Raw genomic sequence first — 6999 nt, 5'->3', positions numbered from 1 at the left:
TGTGTGGGTGTGTGTGTGTGTGGGTGTATGTGTGTGGGTGTGTGTGTGTGTGTGTGCGAGTGTGTGATTTCAGTTTGATTGGAATAGGGTCAGGCAGTGGTATTTTTGCAGTTAAAATATTTTAGAAAACTAGGTGTTAAAAAGTAAAACTATCAAAAATAAAACACTGTTAGCATGAAGTTTTTTAAAATAGGCGACAGTTACTGCCAATTTAGTGTTTATTTTTTTCAAATTATTTATTAGTGCATATTTTTCTTATTTTTTTCTACTCTTTGTATGATTTAAAGTTAGGGCTTTTAGTAGCTGTGTTTCTATTAGTTGACACAATTTAAATTCAGCACCATAATATCTGGTTATTTAGAATTATTTATAATAATTTAGATCAGTGGTTCCCAAAGCTTTAAAGTTTTGACCTACAAAAGGTGACCTGTGCCCCCAGCTGTTGATGGCTGATGAACATTGTTTTCACGTCAAATAAACAAGCATAGTAACATTATTTATTACGCTATTTTTGTCCATTTTAAGTACACTAATGTTATTAATTTGTAACAACAAAGGCAAAAAATGTTGTAAGTTGTCATTTTTTAGTGTAATTAATTCAGAAAATATTTCCAGGACCCCACCTTGATGTTCCAGGACCCCACTGTGGGTCCCTACCCCAACTTTGGGGAACACTGATCTAGTTAGTCTTGGTCTACAACATATACTAGTTACCTTTCAAATTATTTATTGACTACAATAGAAACTAGATGCATCTCAATGGCAATCAAATTATTGTGTGGCTGTGTAAATCAGACATCACTGAAGGCCACAAACCACTGGTTTGATTCAGTGTATTTTGGGGTATGTTGCGTCTAACCAACTCTAATGAATCATTATAGAGAATAAACAGTACACTTTCAACTCTTCTTCAATGTTCATAATGTTCATTAGTGAATTGCAGGTCAGAATCCTCTTTTCACTAAGTCATAACTGGATTGTAGTGTTTTGAACTAAGCATTGGTCAGAAATGCCAATTTTATTCTGATCTTGACTTTCTGATGTTAAGTAATGTGACAAAGTTGAAGTACAAAAGGCCCATTGTTCTCTTATATGACCCTGTTTGTTGAGCACAATTTATCCTTTGTTGGACTTAAAGATCAAAAGAATGCAGAGCACTTCCCATTTCTCCTTGGAACTGCAAAGAGACAGTTGAGAATCTTTACACACTGAGCTCTTTACCTGATTTTAGTTTGGATTTAAAATGTAACTTCATCTGTGTTTGTAAAACAAAGTTTGGAGCTCAAACTTTTAGTCTTAATGGCTGAAAAAAAGGCAATTCTCTATAATTAGATATAAACTTCTTGTATTTGATAGGTCTTTTTGCATATGTGCATCAAGATGTCTCTTAGAAGTGAGAAATTTCTGTATGATTGTTTCTAAGAATTTAAATGATCCAAACAATCAGCACATAATGAGCATTTAACAATGTGGATTTAAGTGTTTCCACCACTGAGAAGTTGTCTTTGACATGATCCAACCAGCAAAATAAACCGATCCACGATTCTATCAAACACCACTCCCTCCTGTTTTTGTGGAATAGGATTTGCTTGTGGGTTTGCGCACGTTTGTTTTAGACAGCATCTTAAGAAAATGTAGCTTGTAGACAAATATATTATCTCTTTTTTCTCTCTTGATCTAGGCTTTTCCACTCTCAATCTCAGTGCCTCTTTTTCACTCAGCCATGTGACCGTTAAATCCGCCTTTCTGAGCATCCCCCGGATGCCCTGTCTGGGATTATGATGTCCTGATATATTGAAAATAGAATCCTGCCTGAATATGTGATAAACATTCCAGTCAAAGGTTAAACCACGAGGGAGAGGCTTTTGCGTGTAGAGGACAAATGGTGATGTTAATGTTGAAGTTGAACATAAAAACAACAGCTCTAAATGTTATTTCAGAAAGACTTATTTATACAAACCACCAGAGTTGACAATGCTTTAAAGAACAGAGAAATTAAATGAGTAAAAAATCTAAAAAATACATCTCTTAAATTACAAGTGTTTAAATCTAACTTCTTAGAAATTTGTGCTATCCAGGATCAAAGTCATGTTTATGTGTAACTCGAAAGTATACGAGACACAAATATTGTGCACTCTCGAACAGACATCTTTTTTTTTTCAGAAATGTCTTTTCTTTGCTTCCTTTAATAAGTTTTTACATGCAGCATATTCACAAAGGGGCATGTGATGAAAAAAAAAAGATTTTTCCTCTGCTAACTGATTACAAACTTCTTCACCAGTTTCCCCTCACTGTCCTGTACTGACTGATGACACCATCGCTCACATTCAACCTAAAACACCCATCCAGGATACCAGCAAAATAACACAATACATGAAGAGTAATGATGTTTTATTAAATTGTAATTATTACAATTATGCAAATTGTTTTGATTCATTATTATGTGCAGTACCTATAAAACATATAAACATACACATCTCTAGGCTGATACAATTAGTTATTTTTACGATAACGTTTATTGAGGGAATGACATTATAACATGATATAAAACAAAAAAAGAACTTACCTTCAAAGATCAGTTTTCTATAAATATGAAATTTAATTAACATTAAATTACAGATCAATATCCTGATTTTCTTTTCATATTACAACTTTAGAGGCTTTAAAGTTTTTAAATACAGCCTTAATAATGAATAACTCCAAAATAACTCCTGAATAACTCCAAACTATAATGGCAAACTGAGACAATATTCTCAATTGTTTTACATTCCCATGAAAAAGTTAATACTTTACTTGTTCTGTCAACATGTTCTGGCTTTCAGACTCTGACTGTCAGCCAATCAAACCGATTTGTACCAAGAATGCAAATGCTTGTTTCACAAAATAAGACTTTGAATTATACTGTTTGATTTTTCAAAAGAAAGTTAACTCAAAGAAAAAAAAAATTATGTCTCAACTTTTGTCCTTCTTGAGCATTTTATTACAGGTGAACTTTGTTGATCTAAAGCTAGAAAATGAACAAACAGCAAGTGTATGCCATTATTTGGTGTGGGCTACAAACTCCTGACTGCATTCTCTCACTACATCAATTTGAGTTGTTTATGTCTGCATCTAACACATTCTCACTCCCGACTCGTCACATATTGACGCTTTTCCAAAGTTCCCTCTGCGTCTTATTTTGACGCATCAGGTGACCCCCTCGCGTCAGTCCTTGCTGCCCGCGGCTTTTCCGGGTTGCGCCACCAGGGGTCTTTGGGTCGGGGGTCTGAGGTTAACATGAGGGATCAGGATTAATGGTTAAGTTTAGGTACTGGGATCAGGGGTAGGATGTCCATGGTGAATATTAGGTAATTTCAGGCTTTGGAACATGTTTACGTGAATTTCCTACATTTTCTAAAAATGGTTAATTTTAGGTACTAGGGTCAGGGACAGGATGTCTAAAGTGAACAAAGGTAATGTCAGGCTTTGGAACGGTAGTTTTTGCGCATTTTCTACACTTTCTGAAAATATGACAACAGATTTCGCCCCATCTCGTCAGTAACTGACGTGACGGGGGTACCCGGCGCGTCAAAATCGGACGTAGAGGGAACCTTGGAAAAGCGTCAATATGTGACGACATGGGAGTGAGAATGGGTTGCTGCATCACAATGCATCTCAAAATCAAGACTTTTCCACACATGTGTTGGTGACTCATTACTGACTACTCTGTTTGGCTGTCAGATTTTAAGAGTTTCAAGTTTATTTCATTTCAAAATAAATATTTATTCAAACTGCCTGCAGTAATGAGGATTTTGTACCAGTCCATCATGGAGCTAAGCTGATAGGTGAGGCTCTTGAGTAACTGCTCCAGCTGTGTTTCAACCAATGTTGGGCAAAATCGTATCATGTGCATTTAAATGTTAGCAAATCTGTCAGCAATTAATATTTTCCACTTTTTCAATTAATGCAATTAGTGTCATTTGATGATGCATTTATGTGTAGATACTATCACTATCAGGTGCATTTGTGGGCTCAATGGTGGAAGGCTCAGTGGAGCAGCTAACCCTAACCCTACAGACTTGTTTAATCACCTGAAACACAGACTTAAACCAAAGTGCAAAGAAAGTCAGAAAACGAAGACCAAGGCCACAACATTGGATGATATAAGTTCAGTTGTCATCTATTAATCATCAAATTAATCACTATCAGTTACATGTGACAATTAATCACGATTGCATTTATGATAATATTAACTAATGCTAGTTATAACCGTCACCTATAATTAGCGATGCAACAATACCAGTTTTTCTTAAACAGAGTACAAGTACAATTTCTTCACAATGGGTACCCGCCGATACCGAGTACCGATACCAGTACTTACTGAGTTATAACTTTCTTAGTTATTATAATATTAAGGTACTAGAGATGTTTGTAAAACCTAAAATTTGAACAAATTTGAAGAACAGATGTACTTCAGTCCAAGGAATAAGATGGTGGAATAATCTGGAAAGTGATTATAAAAATGCTGGCTCAATTAATTTGTTTAAAAGAATGATAAAAGGTAATTTGCTTTTACTTGTGCTTTTACTCATTTTTATAATTCATAAGCAGATTTGCACTTTCTAAAATTAAAATGCAGTACCGCTAATAACTACAGTAATTATCTACCAGTCATCATTATCTTGAACAGTGGAAGGTATGGCTGTCAATGAATCACAACACACATGATCTGTCCAACAGCACCCCAGATCAACACACTTATTGGAAAAGTATACTTCCTTGCTGACTGTTGCTTTCGGTCACGGTTCTGATTTCCCACAATGCTTTGTGTCTGCTTACGTAGCAGGAAGGCACTAGCAAAAACAGTAAATGTTTGTAATCCATACTAAAATTTTGTATGTATTGATTCATTTTACTTTACAATCGGAGCTCCTTTTTTTAAAAAAAAGTTTAAACTCTGGAGCTCAATACTTGACGTAATTGGTCGAAGCAATCGGCCAATGGAGGTTAGAGACTCAGAAATGATTTAAAAATGTTATGCTGATGAAGACAGTGGTCAACTGGAGCAACTATATGGAGATTTTCAAAATCCAAACTCTTATTTTGAAGGGAAGATAGTTTCATGCGTTAGTTTCCCGTCACAAATCAGATCTGTCATTTACCCAGAATGCGTCGCTTCAGTTTTCCAATAAACAGTTTTAAAATTACTTTATTGATGCTTCTTTAATAAAAAATCTACAACAAACAAAAGAAAAAGACAAAGAAGCAGCCGAACTAGCAATCCTCAACAACTTTTAATTTTTACACCAGGAGCTAAAGGTCTGTTTCAGGAAATCACATCCCCAGCAATCGACGGTTGTAGAATTAAGTTGTAAAAGAGTTCATGCACTACTAGTGGGCAGTGTTGTGCATATATTATAAGTGAATTGTTGCCAGCTAATAAGTGTCAAATTGAACTTGTGCTTTAAAATTAGCTTCCGCTAGTTTTTCTATGGCATGAGCGCTTTTGAAGTTGCGGACCTAAATATTTTCATAAGTGCTTTAGAAATTGCAGAGCTAATTTTTGGATTAGCGCTGCCCACCACTGGTGGTCCTCAAGGACCAGGACTGAGAACCACTTGATTTACAGATTGTTCCAAGTAATAATGATACTAACCTCGAGTCATGCAGTTTAAATCTTGTAACACCACTCGTCTTCAGCTACAGAACAGTCATCCATCTCCTGGATGACTGAGTATTCACAGACACATCTGATAGGAACAGTGTTGGACCATGCCGAAACTAAAGTTTTGCATAAATACTTTTTGGATCGCTTCCAGCTCATCGCCATAATGCCACTTGTCCTCAACTACAGAACAGAAGTCCAGTTGCTCCATCTTTGTATTTAAATTTTCCATCTCCTTGATGACGGAGAAATCACAGTCACGTCTGAAAGTAGCGGTGTCGGATCGTGTCGAAACTAAAGTAGATCGATATCTGCGTTAGCTTTACTTGAAGCACGTCACCTCGCTCACGTTTTATAAAATGCAAGCTTTGCTGGAGCAGCCGACCAGGGAGATTAAAACATACAATGAAACAAGCATGTAAGGTAATTATTTTACCAGTTCCAATTGAACAACAACTTCAGACAAAGCTAACAACAGCATCCACCTTAGCAACACATTTCCTCCTGTAAACAGCAAATGGCATGTGACGGTGCGACGCTCTTGTTCCATAAAACACACGCTTCATCGAAGCGGTCGACCACAGGGAGGTGAACTAAACGTAAACAAGCACGTCAGATAATTATTTTACTGGTTCTGATTGAAAAACTACTTCACAATCAAAAAGCTAAGAAGTAGCATTCACTGTAGCAACCTGCTGTTTAATCCTGTAAACAGCGCATGCGCGTCACATCGACGTCAGTCTGGAAGTTGAATTTGAAATGTGAACACCCACGCCAAAAAAAGGAACCGGTTCAGTGTATCGAGGCATTTTGAATGAGTACAAGTACTTGTAAAATGCTGTTATCGGACCCGATACCTGATACCGGTCTGCTGAGGTGGTTAGGTACCCCCTGGGTACCTCACTCTGGAATTTCTTTTTGGCCTGCCCCACCAGGATGTTCTTGGGTCAGACCCAGAACTTACTGGAGGAACACTGGAAACACTCTCTTTGGATAGAGATGCCAATATGTTCCCCTGGGGAGAGGGATGTTTAGGTTTCCCATCTTGAACTTTTGCCTTTTGACCTGACCACAGACACAGTTAAGCATAAGGAAATAGATGGATGGATGGATGGATGGATGGATGGATGGATGGATGGATGGATGGATGGATGGATGGATTAAATATAAATTTTCTGTCTTCTTTTGTCCTTCGCAACAAACCCTGATTTTGCTTATGTGGATTTAAGGCAAAACTGAGTTGATTTTATTGTATTTACTAAAATATAATTTTGACTCATAGAACAATGTGACAGACTCAAAAAGATTGTCTCTCTCTCTCTCTCTCTCTCTCTCTCTCTCTCTCTCTCTCTCTC

General features: G+C 36.8%; 1 protein-coding gene across 1 annotated transcript in view; it reads left to right on the top strand.

Annotated features, from left to right (window-relative positions):
• The window catches only part of LOC106523022 (membrane-associated guanylate kinase, WW and PDZ domain-containing protein 1), a gene marked incomplete at its 3' end in the record, with an annotated part of 74865 nt that overhangs the window by 34748 nt on the left and 33118 nt on the right, over positions 1 to 6999 (top strand).

The sequence above is a fragment of the Austrofundulus limnaeus genome, unplaced genomic scaffold (assembly GCF_001266775.1).
Source record: "Austrofundulus limnaeus strain Quisiro unplaced genomic scaffold, Austrofundulus_limnaeus-1.0 Scaffold3, whole genome shotgun sequence".
In the NCBI taxonomy this organism is placed as follows: Eukaryota; Metazoa; Chordata; class Actinopteri; order Cyprinodontiformes; family Rivulidae; genus Austrofundulus; species Austrofundulus limnaeus.
The sequence above is the reverse complement of the archived record's forward strand: the minus strand, read 5'-3'. Positions and strand labels throughout refer to the sequence as shown.